The sequence below is a fragment of the Sminthopsis crassicaudata genome, chromosome 4 (assembly GCF_048593235.1).
Source record: "Sminthopsis crassicaudata isolate SCR6 chromosome 4, ASM4859323v1, whole genome shotgun sequence".
NCBI lineage: Eukaryota > Metazoa > Chordata > Mammalia > Dasyuromorphia > Dasyuridae > Sminthopsis > Sminthopsis crassicaudata.
In genome coordinates, this window is record NC_133620.1 from 118,093,623 (window position 1) to 118,114,056 (window position 20,434).

Sequence of the window (20,434 nt, forward strand, 5' to 3'; positions counted from 1 at the left end):
AAACAGTAAAATTAATGGGGGGATCTCAACCTTCTGTCTAGAATTAGATAAATCTAACCAAAAATAAGAAAGAAACCAAGAAAGCTAATAGAATCTTAGAAAATTTAATTATGACTGAACTCTGGAGAAAATAAATGGAGACAGAAAGGAATATACCTTTCTCTCTCTCTTTTTTAAGCTTTGTATTTTCAAAACATATGCATGGATAATTTGACAAGATTGACCTTTGTATAGCCTTGGATTTCAGATTTTCTCCTCCTACCCCCTTGCTGCACAAGAGAAATCAGATCATGATTTTTCTTGTGCAGAAAGATAACTGTATAAATATGTATACGTATATTTGATTTAACATATACTTTAACATTTTTAACATGTGTTGGACTACCTGCCATCTAGGGAAGAGAGTGAAGGGAAGAAGGGGAAAATTTGGAACAAAAAGTTTTGCAAGGGTCAGTGTTGAAAAATTACTCATGCATATGTTTTGTAAATAAAAAGCTTTAATGAAAGAGAGAAATCAGATCAAAAAAAGAATGTAAATGAGTAGGAAAACAAAATGCAAGTGAACAACAACAAAAAGAATAAGAATGTTATATTGTGATCCACATTCAGTTCCTACGGTCCTCTCTCTGGGTGTAGCTATCTCTCTTAATCACAAAATCATTGGAACTGGCATCAATCATCTCGTCGGAAAGAGTCACATTTATCAAAATTGATCATCATATAATATTGATATTGTTGTGTACAATGATCTCCTGGTTCTGCTCATTTCAATTAACATCAGTTCATGGAAGTCTCTCCAGGCCTTTCTAAAATTATCCTACTTATCATTTCTTTTAGAGCAATAATGGAATATACCTTTTTTCTCAGCAGTACATGACACCTACACAAAAAATTGACCACGTATTAGGACATTAAAGCCTCACAAATGCAGAAAGGCAGGGATGGTAAATGTTTCCTTTTCAATCCATGATGCAATAAAAATTACATTCAATAAAGAGCCAGGGAAAGATAGACTAAAAACCAATTGGAAATTAAATAATTACTTCTCTAATCATCTTGGGAATTTTTGCAAGCAACCATCTATGCCCACTGTTCTCTCCATTGTCCCACCTTATTCACAGCCATATGTGCATACAATATAATTCTTATTGTTTATTGACTAAATATTGAGAAAGAGAGAATAGAGCAGAATAAAATGTAGCTTTAAAGAGTCCCTTTTAACAAATTATCTCCATGCATAGATTAAGATTCTACAAGATTCCTTGAGACAAAAACAAAGTTAATGTTATTCAATAGCCTTCAGAAATCAAGAAAATATAAAATAGCCAGCTATAGAAGGGAAGACATGGAACAAGAAATTATTGAGCATCAGCTGTTGCTAAGCACTGTACTAAGTATTTATAAGTATTCTTACTGATCCTCACAACTCTATGATGTAGGTATTGTTATTATCTTCATTTTACAGTTGAAGAATCTGAAACACTCAAGGGTCAAATGATTTGCCAAGGGCCTATGTAATATGGATTTCAACTCAGATCTTATGGACTCCAGGACTAGAACCCTATTCATGATATCATCTAATTAGAGAACTAATGTAAAGGTTACTTTTTAAAAATGGTTTTTATTTTATTAATTTTATAATTACAAAAATTTTTGATAGTACATATGCATGAGTAATTTTTTTTAATAACATTATCCCTTGTATTCATTTTTCCAAATTTTCCCCTCCCTCCCTCTACTTTCTCCCCTAGATGACAAGCAATCCCATACAATGTAAAGGTTATTAACAGAAAAATTTATAACCAGAAAAAAAGATGGACTGGTCTGGTCACACAGCAAAAGCCTGTGTTTCCATACATTGATATCCATGTCATAGAAGAGTAAATAAATAAATCCCCCAGAAATTTGGCTGGATTAAATGGACAAACACCCTATGGTATCAGGAAGAATATATGTATTGTTATGTTTATCTTTCATGGATCCAATGCTAAAGTACACACTCTTCTACCACCTAACATGTACTAATCCAATCCAATGCAATAAACATTTATTAAACCCAAGCATTGTACTAAGTTAATAAAGACAGCTCATGTCTTTAAGGAAACGGGAAAGAGGATAGGAAAAAGAGGGAAGAATTATGTTCTATGGGATTGAAACTAGGGAGAACAGCATATGCAGTGGAGTGAGTTGAAAATGCAATTTCTGCCCTCTATAAAAAGGTAAAGTTTTCTAACTTAAAGGAGAATATACTGAGAGAGATGATATCAGTCAAGACTAATGTTAGTTGGATGATGATAAGATTAAAAGTAATGAATTTATTCTTGGAGGAACTTAATGGATGAATTTTGATTAATTGATTGATAAAATCACAAACTCACTGGAGTATCCAATATAAAGATTTGGTTGAGAAAAAGGCATATTTAGTAGAGTGGGCTTCATTCAGCCCTTGCCTTGTACGTTGTCCTGTGGAAAACTTGTCCAGAAACAATGGAAACTTTGCCCAATAGCAAAGTCTGTTTTGGGGACTGAGGCAAATAGGATTGACCATGTTCCCAAGATCTTTAAAACACGTGAGCGCCACCCAAGCTTCCTGCACCTGACTGAGTGGGCAACCACATTCTGTTTTTCTATTCCTTGTCATTAATTCCCATATTAGGACCAACACATCCCATGACATCTGGCCTAGAAATTTCTCTAACTTGCTGCTGGACCCTTATGGACTAAGCCAGCTTCATTATTCACAATAAAATCTGGCTTGATTGAGAACTGACTTGATCCATTTGCCTAAGACCAGAATGATCCTGACTGATTCTCATCCTATGGGTATTGATATTTTCTTGAACATCATTTTTGGGTAGTAATAATGTCTATGATTTTTGAAGTTGTTTGACATGTTCCTGTTTTTTAAAATTGTTTGAGAATGGCTCCCTCAGTGCTATCAAAATTGTTGCCTCCAGCATGGATTTCCTCTGAATAAATCTGATTTTATCAAGCAGTCTTGTCTGTGGGTTTTTTTGGCCATTTTTACTTCTTCATTTAGCACACAAGGGACAGTGATATCCAAATGTCCTCTGTTCACTGACATTTATGAAGAAAACAGTTTATTATAGAAATCTAAATATATCTTTCCTTTGCCATTTGTAAATGGAAAAATTCTTAAGATAATGACTTAATTGGGTTTTTTATCAAAGTTTCTGACCCCAACCTAAAGTCTTTCCCACCTTCTTTGCAAAGGTGGGGACATTTAGGTATTGAATATTGTATCTATCATCAGACTTTTTCAATGTATTGGTTAGTTTTGCTAAATGTTTTTTTAAATTGTTATAAGGAATACCTCCAGGAGGTAAAGGAAATGTAAATTATATAAAAATGATTTTGCCATTTCCTTTTTAATATCATTAAATTAATATGTTTATTTTTGTTACTATTATTATTGTTAAACATTAATTATTATTAATTGTATATTAATAAAATTTTTGTTTAGTAATATTAATAATGCTTATTTTTTTTAAGTTATTTCTGCTGATGCCTCATCATGCTGTGGTAGTGATCTTGGATTCTGGAAGACTATATACAAGCTATGGCTCTTCTATACTGGAAAGTCTTTCAGTATAATCTCAGCAGGAGAATAAGTCTACCTTCTGAGTAATGACAAGTTTAGAATGAAATTTTTAACCATGTCAATACAAAATGGACCTCTTGTGCAATCACTTTCCACTTCTGTTATATAGTGGCAGAAAAGGTTATAAAATGTACTAAGAATCACTGTTTACAGACTGTCTATATACTTTATGTATGGATAGTTTTTTATAATCAAAGTAGGAGAAGCATGTCCAATGACCAAGAATAAAATAAGGGAGGAATTGAATTGTATTATTTTTAATTGTCTTACTACAAATGAAATCAGAAAAAAAGATCCAAGTTATAGTTAAATGGAAGGAAGGCTCAGAGATTTTGGTTGGAGGGCAAATAAAAGATCTGGAAAAGGTGGGTTTTATCATGTGCCCAAAGGCAATAGTAACATAATTTCATTGAATGTTTAATCATCTGGTATTGCAATGTTCATGATAAATATTTGCAAAAGTGTGTGTGTGTGTGTGTGTGTGTGTGTGTGTGTCTGTGTGTGTGTCTGTGTGTGTGTGTGTATGTGTATGTGTGTTAGAGAGAGAAAGGGGATAGAGGGAAGAGCTAAGGGAACTAGGACTTTAATGTCATTATACTAATTCAGGATGGTCCTAACAAAGCAGATCAACACTTGTTCTGCAATTTATAATTTGAGAGTTCATTGAAGCCACCTAGCCATTATGTGTCAGTGGAAGGACTTGAGTCCAGGCTTTTCAAGCTCAGTGGTTGGCTCCCTCTTTACTATGGCAAAACTGATTCTTATTGGCAATAGAATTATCATAAAAATTGTAGCATTCCCCTCTTTTCACTGAAGAGGTGGGGAAATATGGGTGTGGAATCATACATATACTGTCAGATTCAGTGTGTCAGTTGATTTGCCTGAACTGTTTTTCTTTTCTTTCTTTTTGTTTATTTTGATTTTAGGCAGGGAATGGTGTGATTGGTGGGAATGAATAGGAAATTAATATAAATTATATGATTAATATTAAAATCATATAAATACAAAAGACATCATTAAAAAAAAACTTAATTTAAAAAAAGAATATAATTGCCACTAATACATCAACAAGGGACAGTAGGTGGTGAAGTAGGTAGAGTGCTAGACTTGGAGACAGAATCAGCTTCATGAATTAAAATCTGATCTTTAACACTAGATGTATGATCCTAGGAAAGTCATTTAACTGTCTGCTTCAGTTTCCTCATCTGTAAAATGAGCTGGAGAAGGAAATGGCAAATTGTTCCAGTACCTTTGCTAAGAAAACTTCAAATGGGGTCACGAAGAATTGGGCAAGACTGAAGACTTAACAATAACAAATGCATTAGCATCTTTTGTAGATGATGAAGAGAAAAAGATATTCTGTGGAAAACTAGGCAATACCTTCCAAATTAATCATAAATACTGGATTGCGACTATGGGCAATCTCTTAAGTATTCTAGGCAACATTTTAAGAGATTAAGTTGGTGAGATATTGACTTGTACTACTAGATCAAGTTTCCTCATCTGGAAGTTCCCTAAATTAGGCAACAAGCATTTATTAATGCTTACTATGTAGCAAGATGATAGACACACCAGGGATACAAAGAGACACAAAGACATAGTCCCTTCCCAAAAGGGGATGTCAAGGGGATACATGTAAAAAAACCTATATATGTATAAGAGTAAATAAATGGAAGGTAATCTTAGAAGCTGGAAGGATTGTGACATCCTGCACAAGATAGGATTTTTAATTGAGTCTTGAAGGTAGCTGGGAAACTAAAAAGGAGAGATGAGGAGGCAGTACATTCCAGGCATGAGGAATAGACAATGATGGGAGATAGTATGTCATGTGCTTGAGGAACAGCATTTTGGCCAGTGTACCTGAATCATAAACGCTTGTGGAACAAAGCTAAAAGTAAGACTGGTAGGAAAGAACCTTGTTATGAAGAGTTTAAATTTCACATAGAGGACTTTATCTTTGATCTTGGAGGTAATGGAGAGCCACTGAACTTCACTGAGCACAGGGGTAACATGGTCAGATTTATACTTTAGAAAATCACCTTTTCACCTGAGTAAAGGATGGATTAGCATAGGAAAAGACTTAAGGTAGAGAAATCCAAAGAAAGACTCTTGCAATATGTTAGGTGAAAATTGATGAGCATCTGAGATGGAGTGATTGTTGCATAAGCTTAGAGAATGTATATGAGAGATGTGAAAGAAGAATGAACAAAATTTGGCCATGTTTTTGAATATGTGAAATGAGTGAGAATGAGTTCAGGATGGTCTGATCTTGATTGACTGGGAGAAAGATGGTGCTTTCATATTGGGGGAAAAGAAAATGAATTTTGTTTTGGACATGGGAGTTTGAGATAACCAAAAGGCAATTAGTTATGAAATCCAAGATGGACACTGCATATATAGATCCAATCTCTATACTTGTCCTATACACTTTGATACTTGGTGATTTTAATGCAAACATGGGAACAGGTGAGAATGGCAAAAAGTATATAAGAATAGGGATAAATATTAAGAAATGAGAGAAGCCAAAGACTAATAAAGTACATAGAAGTCTTATGTCTAAACATTTTATATACTTTGAGATAGATAGATAATATTATGTGGTAAATAAATCATTTATTAAGTACTTCTATGAGTCAGGCTTTGGGCCATTAAAATAATTTTTCAACTCTTTGCTAGCCACTACATTAATAAGACAGCACATGTTACAGAGAGAAGTACATTATAGTTTATCTACTCAAGAATGTGCTACACACCATCAATAGGTGAGGGACATGTGTACTTTGCAATTCCACATATGAAATATATATATATAGTTCCTCCTTCTAAGCTATATGACCCAGAGTTTGGATGAGGACAGGTGGGTCATATAAACAGACTTACAGAAAAGTTTGGGTTAAGATCAGATAAAGCAGGTAGACAGGAAAAGGCACATTACCAAATGAAAAATAATATTTACATTATTACTAAAGGAAGGAAATGTGTCCTTACTAGAGCTGTTACACTGAAATGATGTTTTAGTATAAGATGAAAAACTAATTTTAAGATAATCAATTTTTATTAAAGCCTTCCCATAGGCTTTATCAGATAGAATAAAGAGGAAAGGGATAAGTTCCTGGAACTGTTTAAAGTCCTGTTTAATGTTTTCTTTTGTAACCATAAAATGAATGGGATAATGAAAGTCCTGAAGAAGACATTCAATACATTTATATGACAGTAAATATAGCACAAAATCGAATCCGTTAAGTTTTCCTAAAAATCCATTTTCAACAATGCTAAGTGCTGAAGATACAATTAAAAGCAAGATAGTCCTTACCCTGAAGGAGCTTAAATTCTAATGGGGAAAGACAATACATTACAAGGTAGCTGGATAGATTAGAGGGAATGCACAAGGCACTAGGGAGGTCACATTGTGAACTTATAGGCTTACCTGTAAAACTAGGGTATAGGGAGTGTTCAGGGAATTAGGGAATGACTAAATAAGCTGTGGTATATGATTGTGATGGATTATTATCATGTTGTTGTGTCATAAGAAATGGTAGGCAGGATAATTTCAGAAAACTGGAGAGACTTACATGAACTGAAACAAAATGAAATGAGCAGAGCTAGGAGAATTTTCAGCAATATTTTACAATGAAGAATTGTGAATGACTTGGTTATTCTCAGCAATACAAGATCCAAGGCAAACCCAAAGGACTCATGAGGAAGCATATTATATGCCTTCACAAAAAGAATTTATATTGTCCGAATACAAGAAGAATTCTAATTTTTTTTACTTTTTTTCATTTTTAAAAAAATAAGTCTTCTTTAATCTAGAAATATTTTACATGATTGTACATGTATATGTATAATCTATACATTTGTTTACCTTATCAGGGAAGAGGGAAGGAAGGACAGAATTTGGAAAACTTTAGAAAAACAAAAACAAATGTTAAATTGTTTTTCAACATGTAATTGGGGAGGGAATAAAATAAAATGGATTATTCTTTTAAAAATCTGTTTCTCTCATTTCTGGCCTTTTTACCACAGCAGGCAGAGATCTTACCCTGAGGTTCATACACATAAAAAAAAGTCCAAAAACTTTGCAAAAATGATTCCATTCACCGTCTGTACATAGAATGGGCACATACTTATGGACAATGCAAAATCCACTAGACCTGAAAGACAAACAGCTCTTGTGAACGAACTCAGCAAGTATTGCACCCTAATAATAGCCTTGAGTGAAACAAGTCTGGCAAATGAAAGCCAGTTTACCAAATTTGGAGCTAGATACACAGTTTTTTGGAGTAGCTACAGTGAAGGGGAGCACCATAAAGTTGTCATGGATTTTGCAATCAAAACTAGTCAATAAGGTTGTATTCCTACCAAAAGGAGTAAATAACAGGCTCATGAAAATGTGATTTCCATTTGCAAGAAACAACCGCACCAGAATCATGAGTGTGTATGTTCCCACCATGACTAACCCTGATGAGGTCAAAGAAGAAATTTATGAAGATCTGGAGAGCCTCAATATTAATGTACCAAAAGAGGACAAGCTTATAATTGTAAGTGACTTCAATGAAAGAATAGGCACAAACTACTAGATATGACAGAGTCCTTTGGAGAAAGGGAGTCATAAACAGCAACAGTAAAGGTCACTTACTACTGAAACTTGTATGTCTCATAACTTTCTCATCATTAACACTGTTTTCTGCTTACCTAAATGCAATAAAACTTTGTGGATGGACCCTCATAGCAAACGTCTATAGTAATAGACTCTATCTTGTAAGGAGAAGAGACAGGCAGAATGTGAGAGTGAGGAAGTGATGTGTGACACAGTGTGGAGACTTATCCCTCTCCAAGCAAAATATTCTCATTCAATAAATGCAGCAACCCCAAGGCAACACAATTATTACAACACTTAATATAAACAAATTAGAGCCCTTCTCTAAGTGGAAACAGTTCATTGCTAACTTAGAGGGAAAGCAGAGCTAATATACAATTGGCAACAGTGGAACAGAAAAGAAGTGGGCAGCTTTCAGAGATTTGGTATACTGTACCACATTTGCTCATCTAGGCCAGAACACTCATAAACATCAAGATTGCTTTGATGAAAATGATGGGGAAAGTCAAAAACTGCTAAATAAAAAACAAGAACTCTACAGGGTTTGCCAGTAGGATGATTCATCTGTCTTTAAATAGACAATGTTTAATTCTATAAAAAGTAAAAGGTAAAGCTTAGAGATGCAGGATTCTTGGCTCAATTAGAAGGCAGATGAAATTCATTCCCTCTCTAGCCAAATGTCCAATTGAAGAAAAGATTTGAATGCCATTAGGCTCCTCTTGTGTGGCCAAGAGCCTGGTGTTGATTCTACCTTAAATGAAAATTACAAGACAGGGCACTGAAATTTTCCAGGTTATATTACAAGAGTAGGTTAGCCCTAGGGATTCAAATATGCCTCCATTGTCCATCTCTATAAAGGGAAAGGAGATAGGTTATCCTGAGACAATTACAGGGGTTCTCTTTGTTCGTTCTTGATGGCAAAATTCTTGTCTTAATAAGTTGATTTTTCTTTTTTTTAATTTTAATTAATAATTTTTTATTATATATATATATATATATATATATTTTTTTATAATATTATCCCTTGTATTCATTTTTCCAAATTATCCCCCCCCTCCCTCTATTCCCTTCCCCCGATGACAGGCATTCCCATACATTTTACATGTGTTACAATATAGTCTAGATACAATACATGTGTGTGAATATCATTTTCTTGTTGCACAATAAACATTAGATTCCGAAGGTACATGCAACCTGGGCAGACAGATATTAGTGCTAACAATTTACATTCACTTCCCAGTGTTTCTTCTCTGGGTGTAGCTACCTCTGTCCATCATTGATCAACTGAAAGTGAGTTGGCTTTTCTTTATGTTGAAGATTTCCACTACCATCAGAATACATCCTCATACAGTATTGTTGTTGAAGTGTATAGTGATCTTCTGGTTCTGCTCATTTCACTCAGCATCAGTTGATTTAAGTCTCTCCAGGCCTCTCTGTATTCCTCCTGCTGGTCATTTCTTACAGAGCAATAATATTCCATAACCTTCATATACCATAATTTACCCAACCATTCTCCAACTGATGGACATCCATTCATCTTCCAGTTTCTAGCTACAACAAAAAGAGCTGCCACAAACATTTTGGCACATATATGTCTCTTTCCACTCTTTAGTATTTCTTTGGGATATAAGCCCAGTAGTAGCGCTGCTGGGTCAAAGGGTATGCACAGTTTGATAACTTTTTGGGCATAATTCCAGATTGCTCTCCAGAATGGCTGGATTCTTTCGCAACTCCACCAGCAATGTATTAGTGTCCCAGTTTCCCCACATCCCCTCCAACATTCATCATTATTTGTTCCTGTCATCTTAGCCAATCTGACAGGTGTGTAATGATACCTCAGAGTTGTCTTAATTTGCATTTCTCTGATCAGTAGTGATTTGGAACACTCTTTCATGTGAGTGGAAATAGTTTCAATTTCTTCCTCTGAGAATTGTCTGTTCATATCCTTTGACCATTTATCAATTGGAGAATGATTCGGTTTCTTATAAATTAGGGTCAGTTCTCTATATATTTTGGAAATGAGACCTTTGTCAGAACCTTTGTTTTTAAAAATATTTTCCTAATTTGTTACTTCCCTTCTAATCTTGTTTGCATTAGTATTATTTGTACAGAAACTTTTTAGTTTGATGTAATCAAAATCTTCTATTTTGTGATCAATAATGATCTCTAGTTCTCCTCTGGTCATAAATTCCTTCCTCCTCCACAAGTCTGAGAGGTAGATTATTCTCTGTTCCCCTAATCTATTTATTATCTCCCTCTTTATGCCTAACTCATGGACCCATTTTGATCTTATCTTGGTATATGGTGTTAAGTGTGGATCCATATCTAATTTCTGCCATATTAATTTCCAGTTTTCCCAACAGTTTTTTCCGAATAATGAATTTTTATCCCTAATGTTGGTATCTTTGGGTTTGTCAAAGATTAGATTGCTATAGATGTACCCTTTTTTGTCCTTTGTATCTAATCTGTTCCACTGATCTACCGGTCTATTTCTTAGCCAATACCAAATGGTTTTGGTGACTGCTGCTATATAATATAGCTTTAGATCAGGTACACTTAGACCACCTTCCTCTGAGTTTTTTTTCATTAGTTCCCTTGCAATTCTCGACCTTTTATTCTTCCATATGAATTTTGTTGTTATTTTTTCTAGGTCATTGAAATAGTTTCTTGGGAAGTTGATTTTTCTTAATAGGATCTTCCTTAATAGATTGATTCTTCACCTGCAAGATGGTCATCTATCTAAAAACCAATGTGGCTTCAGAAAGGGCCAAGGAATAGTTGATATGATGTTTGCTGCCCCACAACTCCAAGATAAACACCAGAAGCAGAACAGACATCTCTATGCAATGTTTGTCAATCTGACCAACGCCTTTGATACTGTCATTCTTGATAGCTTGTGAAAAATTGTGTTAAAATTTGGTTGCCCTATGCCAAAAAGCTATCAAATTTTGCCTACCCCTTAATGTCAGGCATATATCCCAAATAGATCATAAAAAAGGGAAAAGGACCCATATAGAATATTATTGTTTTTTAAGAAATGACAAACAGGCTTATTTCAGAAAAACCTGGAGAGATTTACATGAACTGATCCTAAGTGAAGTGAATTAGAACCAAGAGAACATTGTACACAGGAACAAAATGATATGATGATCAGTTCTAATGGATGTGGCTCTTTTCAGTAGAAGGCGATTCAAGCCAATTCCCATAGACTTGTGATGGAGAGAGCCATCTGCATCCATAGAGAGGAGTGTGGGGACTGATGTTGTTTGCTTGCTTTTTGTTTTATTTCTCTTTTTTTTCCTTTTTGATCTGATTTTTCTTGTGCAGTATGATAATGGTGGAAATTTCTATGGAAGAATTACATATGTTTAACATATATTGATTACTTGCTGTCTAAGGGTGGGGGGAAGGGGAAGGGAGGGAGAAAAAATTTGGAACACAAGGTTTTGCAAGGGTGAATATTGAAAACTATATGTGTGACTATGAACCCTACACAGAATTCCTAATCCCTCTATTTTTGTCCACCTGCATTTTTTATTTCCTTCATAGGCTAATTGTACACTATTTAAAAGTCTGATTCTTCTTGTACAGCAAAACAACTGTTCAGACATGTATAAATATATTGTATTTAATTTATACTTTAACATATTTAACATGTATTGGTCAACCTGCCATCTGGGGGGGGAGGAGGGGAAAAATTGAAACAAAATGTTTGGTAATTGTCAATGCTGTAAAATTACCCATGCATATATCTGGTAAATAAAAACTATAATTTAAAAAAAAGAAAAGAAAAGAAAGAAAACTATCTGTGCATATATTTTGAAAATAAAAAGTTTAAAAAAAATAAATAAAATTTGGTTGCCCAGAGAAGTTCATCAATATTGTATATCAGTTTCATGACAGCATGCTTTCACACAGTTTCTGGATAATGAATGAAATTCTAGTTTTCCCAGTCACCAGTGGAGTGAAGTAGGGCCATGAGCTTGCTCCAATGCTTTTTAGCATGATGTTTTCAGTAATGTTGTAAGACTTCTTCAATGAGGCTAAAAATAGCATCAAGGTTAGTTGCCATACTAATGGCAAATTATTCAACTTGAAAAAGCTACAAGCCAAAACTAAAGTGGAAGGAGAGTTAGTGCATTATTTTTGTTCACAGATGATTGTGCACTCAACGAGGTCTCTAAGATCAATATGCAACAAAGTATGGATTGAATCTCTGTTGCTTGTGTTCAATTTAGCCTAATAATTTAACACCAAGAAAATACACCAGTCTCCACCAGTCAATACCATATGTATGACCATTGGATCCAGCAAATAGAGAAATATTGAATACTATGGATAAGTTCATTTACCTTGGCAGTATACTTTTTACATAGATGTAGTTGACACACTCTTTGCCAGAACTAGCTCAATGTTTGAGAGGCTTCAAATGAAAATGTGTGAGAAAAGAGGTATTATTAGGTTGCCTACTGAACTGAAGATTTATAAAGTCATTGTGCTGACTTCATTGCTGTAGGCCTGTGAATCCTAGACATTTTACAAGCTCCATGCCAAGAAACTTAATTGCCTCCATTTGAATTATCTTATGACAATCACCTGGCAAGAAAAGATACCAGACACAGAAGTCCTTTCTGGAGCTAAATTGCCAAGCATTCAAATTCTACTGCAGAGAACACAACTCTGATGGTTTGGCCACATTGTTCAAATGCCAAACATATGTTGAATCCATATGTGCACCAAGTATGATAATTTTAAAATAAATTTTCATCTTTTTTTTTTACACCATCATCATTTCCCATAGTAACCTGCTCCTTCTCCTGCCCAAAAAGCCATCCTATATAACAAATAGTATTTTTAATACATTAAAAAGTTATGAAAATATATGTGTGTGATGTATACTTGTGGGCCTCTCTCCTTTGCAAAGGTATTAAATAGAGCATCTTCACATGTGTCTTCTTTTGAGACATGCTTGTTTGTTTTATTTATTTTATTTTTTTATCATTTATAGCTTTCACTTTTGGTTTTTTGTATTGTTGTTCTTTCCATTTTCATAGTTGTAGTAATTGTATATATTACTTTCTTGGCTCTGTTTACTTCACTCCACATTAGACCATGTAAAATCTTTCCATGCTTCTTTATATTCTTTATATTCTTAGAGCATAGTAATATTCTATTATATACTTGTACATGTATACAAAGCCATCTATTGTGTTTCCAATTCTTTACTGTCACAAAAAATGCTGCGATAAATATTCTGGTGCATATCAAGATACTCGTAACGATTATTCTATGATCTGCTTTTCTTTTATTTTTTATTAGCAGGATTTTCAATATTAAGAACACTTATCCATTTGGAATTTATGGGGGAATATAGTATAAAGTGCTGATCTAAGCAGTTTTTCAGTTTTTTTTTTTTCACTTTTTCAGTTTCCTCAAAACTTTTTTGCTAGCAGTTGGTGTGAATGCTTTGAATATGGAGCTAGGTGAGTTCAAGCATAAAGCATGGAACTGATTTTATTTCTTACAGCTTCTCTATCATACTCTATTCTAAGTATATTTTTCTCTGTTATACATTATACAAATGTCAGAAAACCACAGAAAGTATAATCAAAGCTGTGACATTTCCTTGTTCTATTAGTCTAACTTATCCTGGTTTTTATTTTCCTTTTAGAAAACATCCTGTTTCTGGAACCATTCCCAATAAGCTCAGGAGTGAAACAAGGTTGCCCACTATCACCATTACTATTCAATATTGTATTAGAAATTCTAGCTTTGGCAATAAGAGTAGAGAAAGAGATGAAAGGAATTAGAGTAGGTAATGTGGAAAACAAATTATTACTCTTTGCAGATGATATGATGGTATACTTAGAAGACCCCAGAGATTCTATTAAAAAGCTATTAGAAATAATCCACTCCTTTAGCAAAGTTGCAGGATACAAAATAAACCCACATAAGTCATCACCATTCTTATATATCACTAACAAAATCCAACAGTTAGAGTTAAAAAGAGAAATATAAATACACTTCAGTCATGTCTATTTTCAGTAAATAATCCAAGGCAGTTCAGATATAGATTATCAGTTGTAGAAGAGGCCTTGCCATACTCCAAAAAATCCCCCAAATGACCTGGCCTTACTTCAGTCTTCCCTAGTCTTACAGCTTGCTCCCTACATTTTTTAAATCAAATAGGGAGTTTCCAATGTAATTTATGATTTTAAGGTTATCATATACTGATTTATCAAGTTCTATTATTTCTTAGACTAGTTGATCAGTGGAATAGGTTAGGTTCACAGGACAAGATAGTGAATAAAAATAGCCAATCTAGTGTTTGACAAACCCAAAGATCCTAACTAAGAATTCATTATTTGACAAAAACTGCTGGGAAAACTGGAAATTAGTATGGCAGAAACTAGACATGGACCCACACTTAACACCACATACTAAGATAAGATCAAAATGGGTCCATGATTTAGGCATAAAGAACAAGATCATAAATAAATTAGAGGAACATAGGATAGTTTACCTCTCAGACTTGTGGAAGAGGAAGGAATTTGTGACCAAAGGAGAACTAGAGATCATTATTGATCACAAAATAGAAAATTTTGATTACATCAAATTAAAAAGGTTTTATACAAACAAAACTAATGCAAACAAGATTAGAAGGGAAGTAACAAATTGGGAAAACATTTTTACAGTAAAAAGTTCTGATAAAGGCCTCATCTCTAAAATATACAGAGAATTAACTCTATAAGAAAACAAGCCATTCTCCAATTGATAAATGGTCAAAGGATATGAACAGACAATTTTCAAATGATGAAATTGAAACTATTTCCACTTATATGAAAGAGTGTTCCAAATCACTATTGATCAGAGAAATGCAAATTAAGACATCTCTGAGATACCACTACACACCTTTCAGAATTGCTGAAATGACAGGAACAAATAATGATGAATGTTGGAGGGGATGTGGGAAAACTGGGACACTAATGCATTGTTGGTGGAATTGTGAATACATCCAGCCATTCTGGAGAGCAATTTGGAACTATGTCCAAAAAGTTATCAAACTGTGCATACCCTTTGATCCAGCAGTGCTATTACTGGGCTTATATCCCAAGGGATATAAAGAAGGGAAAGGGACCTGTAAGTGCCAAAATGTTTGTGGCAGCCCTTTTTTGTAGTGGCTAGAAACTGGAAGATGAATGGATGTCCATCAATTGGAGAATGGTTGGGTAAATTATGGTATATGAATGTTATGGAATATTATTGTTCTGTAAGAAATGACTAACAGGATGAAGACAGAGAGGCTTGGAGAGACTTACATGAATTGATGCTGAGAGAAATGAGCAGAACTAGGAGATCATTATACACTTCAACAACAATACTGTATGAGGATGTATTCTGATGGAAGTGGATATCTTCAACATAGAGAAGAGCTAATCCAATTCCAATCGATCAATGATGGACAGAATCAGCTACATCCAGAGAAGGAACACTGGGAAATGAATGTAAACTGTTTGCATTTTTTGTTTTTATCCCCAGGTTATTTTTACCTTCCGAATCCAATTCTTCCTTTGCAACAACAACAACAAAATTCGGTTCTGCACATATATATTGTATCTAGGTTATACTATAACATATTTAATATGTATGGGAAAACCTGCCATCTAGGGGAGGAGGTGGAGGGAAGGAGGGGAAAATTCGGAACAGAAGAGAGTACAAGGGATAATGTTGTAAAAAATTACCTGTGCATACGTACTGTCAAAAAATCTTATAATTATAAAATTAAAAAAAAAATTTTTTTAAAAGTTCTATTATTTCTGATTCCCCTCTTGTTAATCCATTCCATTGTTTTATCTATTTTTTCAAAAATACCAAATATTTTAATCCTTGCTTCTTTATAATACAGTTTAAAGTACAAGGCTATTCCTTTTTTGTTCCTCTCTCTTTCCATAAGTTCCCATGATATTCTGGGTCTTTTGGTTTTTTAAAGAATTTTTTGTTATTTTGTCAAGTTCTATAAAATATTCTTTTGATAATTATATTGACATAACATTAAAAGTTTAAATTAACTTTGCTTAAACACTGAATATTTTGCCTGCTATTTACATTCTTTATTTTTTAAGTAGCAATTTACAATTGAATATATGTAAGCCTTCAGTGTGTTTTAGTAGCTCAAACCCCAGATACTTCATGCTTTTTGTAGATATGTGGCATTGGAATCCACATTCTGTTACTGATTTTTGGATTTTGTTATGTAGACATACATCTGATTCTTAAGGTTTTTTTTTAATAACCTGCAATTTTGTTGAAGATATTATATCTTTGCTGATTGTCTAGGATTTTCCAACTAAATTTCTGAATTTCTTGTATACATTACTGTACCTTGTTAGAAAGAATTTTATTTTAAAAAATTTGCAGAGATATTTATTTATTTTTTAATTAAAACTTTTTCTTTACAAAACATATGCATGGGTGATTTTTCGACACTGATCCTTGCAAAGCCTTCCCCCATGGTAGGTAGTCCAATACATGTTAAATATGTTAAAATATATGTTAAATACAATATATGTATACATATTCATACAGTTATCTTGCTGCACAAGAAAAATTAGATAAAGAAGGGAAAAAACTGGGAAAGAAAATAAAATGCAAGCAAACAACAGAAGAGTGAGAATGCTATGTTGTGGTCCATACTCAGTTTCCTTTTATTGGAGGGATCAGTGCCTTTCATCCATTTTTCCTGGAGCCCTGAGGTTCTTAGTTCTTATTAGGACAGTGGTCTGCTCCATAAATTACAGGCCATTGCTTCATTTGACCCAGAAGGGACCACTTTCTTGTCTTTTATCTCCAACACCTTTCACATTAAAAAGTGTTCCCCGGAACTTTAAGTTTCTTTAACCCCTTCTGAGCTCTTGGCTTTTTTCCCCAGAAGTTCAAAATTCCTTCTATTCTTTGAAGTCTTCCCTCTAACACCCACCAACTTTAGGTCTCTGCAACTATTCTCTCCCATTTGATTTATCTGTTTTTGAGGAAGAAGGGAATGCAATTGGGGAACTAACCCAGAATACAGGGTGAAAACTTTCATTTGGTGGGATACTAGAGTAAAACTTTGGACAATGTTGTTAAAGGCTGCTTTTTGTGCAGTGGTGGCCACAGCTATCCTTATCTCTGCCACTGAAGATATTAGTCTTGATTCTCTCTCTCTCTTTTTTTTTTTTTTTTCCTGAGGCTGGGGTTAAGTGACCTGCCCAGGGTCACACAGATAGGAAGTGTTAAGTGTCTGAGATCAGATTTGAACTGGGGTCCTCCTGAATTCAAGTCTGGTGCTCTATCCACTGCGCCACCTAGCTGCCCCTTGATTCTCTCTTAATGGTACAGGTTGTTCATGCTGTTGAAACACTCCTGAGTTTACACCGTCCTCAGTACTTGTTCTCTAGCTGGCTAGCCAGCCTGGAAGTGACATTGTTATCCCAGCTTTATTTACCCACAAACATGTCAACTCTTACCACCTTTCTACCTGAGGTGGAAAGTGATGCTGAGACTTTAGACTATAACTGTGTGATTTATCTGGATGTCTTGCTTCTCCCCTGGAGGATTTGAAGGAGAAACCCTTTTAGAGGGAACAGACTTTCACTGGTATTGGATGGCTCCTGCCTTAGAAATGAGGAAGGAGATTTGATTGCTGGGTATGGCTTTGCTACCACCACAGGAAGTGATTAAAGTTTCATCACTACTTGGTGCCCATTCAGCACAAGTCAAACTCAAGGCAGTAGCCAGGGCTTCTGAATTAGGAAAAGGAAAAAAAGTTAATATTTAAACTGATAGCAGGTATGAATTTGGGGTGGCACATGACTTTGGGATGCTATGGAAACATCGGGGCTTTCTTACCTTCTCAGGACAGCCTATTAAAAATCATTAATATGTTTCCTGTCTATTAGACTGCTTATTGTTTCATCGCACTGCAGTAATTAAAATTCCAGAGCACAGCGGAAAAAACGCCATTCATGCCTGTGGAAATGATTTGGCTGACCAAGCAGCCAAAACCCGCAGCTTTAACTCTCCAAATTCCTCAGGGTGCAGCTCCTTTAGCAGAAGTCCCTATGGAACTTTCACTTTGTCCCATAAGTATGGCCTTGGCTTATCCATCTTGTTCTGAAGGCCTACTAAGCCTCTTAGCCTAAAGAAAGAAGAAATAGTTAAAAGAATGCTTATCACACAGAGCAAGTGTTCACAAAAAAAAAAAAAAAAAAAAAAAAAAAAAAGATAGAGAGAGAGAGATACAAAGACACTCTCAATGTATCTTAAGAATTTTAGAATTAGAGCACCATCCCTGAAGTCAAGAGGACCTGAATTCAAATGTGACCTCAGACACTTAACACTTCCTAGCTGTGTGACCCTGGGCAAGTCACAGAACAAGAAAAACTTCAAAAGGAGGGATATAAATTTGTTAAGACTAGAATTAGTTCAAATGGACTACTAGTATTCCCTAAGAATTTATCCCCCCTCATGAATCCCACTTGCCCCAAGTACAATGCATCAAAGCCTATGGGCTTCCTCTCCCAGATATACTCTTTGAAACTTGGCAGATGAACATCATTCAATTGCCACTTATCTATGGTTACAAATAAGCTTTGGTTATGATCTATATGCTTTCCCAGGAGTTGGATATGTTCTCAGTCATACTGCCATAGCCTCTGGAGTGGCAAAAATCCTCTTTAAAAATCATTCCATTACGGGACTTTCTAAAGAAATACATCGATATACCTATTTTACAGAAGCTGCTCTCATCTTGATCAATCACTCAGTACCTTCATTGTGCCCATCACCCCTAGACATCCAAGATGGTTGAAAAAATTAATTGGATACTTAAAACCTCCCTTACTGAACTCTCTGAAGAGCTAGGTATTCTAGATCATTTGGTTCCCATAAGCTCATTCCTTATGAGATAGTTACAAGACACCCAATGCCACTGGACTTCTGGGTGAGAAACATAACAGCTAAAGGCTCTCTCCTACAATACTGTATTGGATTGGCTCAGAAAATATGAGCCTGAACAACTTGTCTCACAGTCCCATTATTTAGGAATCTCAACTGAGGCTCAGCCCCTCATCCAACCAGGTGACTGGGACTACTGGAAACACCATCTCCAAAAACACTCCTTAGAGCTATGGTGGAGAGGTTCCTTTGAAGTCCTGCTTATCACCCCTATTGCAGTCAAACTCCATGGAGTGGCATTCTAGATTCCCCTGTCACATCTCAAAAGGGCAGTACCATCTACCTGGGTTATAGAACCTACAGATGACCTGACCTTGAAAATCAAACTCACTCTGAAGCAGCCAAATGCAAAATAGCTGTTCCCAAGACTCCAGGACAAAAAGTAGCAGATGCAGACCATCAACCCAAGAAATTGTATGTGGCTTAAAGATTTCAGTAAACTCTTATACACTCAGTGTTCATGGAAGCAGCAGCTTTACTTCCACTTTTACACTTCTTAAATAGCTCTATACCACATCACAGCCTCTCTACTTTCTGGGAAGGCCTCTGTGCTTTTGTCTATTCTATGTCCTGATTTCCAGGGAATCACTCCACTGAAGTTCCTCTTCAGTTAAAATTATCCTTCCATCAGCAAGAGAGGTTTGCTGTCCTGACGATTGTGGTCCTGTTGGCACCTATCTGATCCTAAGCTGATAGCAAAGACACCTTTGGTATGCTGTACCTATCTGTTGGGAACCTCTGGGCAGAAGTAGCTGGAGAATATAGGGAAGTTTGTCACCAATCTTCAAATGCAGGTTGATTCACCTTCCCTCATGGTATTGCAAAATTTTAGGTGCTGGACACTCAAACAGCTGAAAAGTGTTATAGGAAGGAATGTTTCTATTGTCAAATGTTTCTATGTCAACCAATCCTCTCAAATAAGGAAGACCTCAAGGCTCCAAACAAGCAAGGAGATTTATAGAATCTATAGGAATGTCTCCCTTTTACCTTCCTTTGATCTACTCTCCTGGATCCTGAAAACTTTGGCAGCATTCTCTGTTCTGCTCTTCCTAGTCTGGTGTTTCTCTTCCTTATTTGCCTTGCCATCTACCTTGGCATTCACTCTGTAATTCACTGTTTTTATATAAACTCAAAGTATTGTCTCAAATGAATGTTCCTCTTTGATCTTCAGGGATTTAACATCAATTAGCTTTTAGAAAAGGATATTTACTTTGAAG

The 20,434-nt window shown here is 35.1% G+C and overlaps 1 protein-coding gene across 1 annotated transcript in view; it reads right to left on the reverse strand.

Moving 5' to 3' along the window:
* The window catches only part of PPOX (protoporphyrinogen oxidase), a 33,380-nt gene extending 19,734 nt beyond the window's left edge, over positions 1–13,646 (reverse strand). Inside the window, exon 1 of the mRNA XM_074309232.1 lies at positions 13,607–13,646. The gene's annotated coding sequence lies outside the window, so the exon portion shown is untranslated. The remainder of the gene's footprint in view (positions 1–13,606) is intronic.
* Between the last annotated feature and the right edge of the window lie 6,788 nt (positions 13,647–20,434).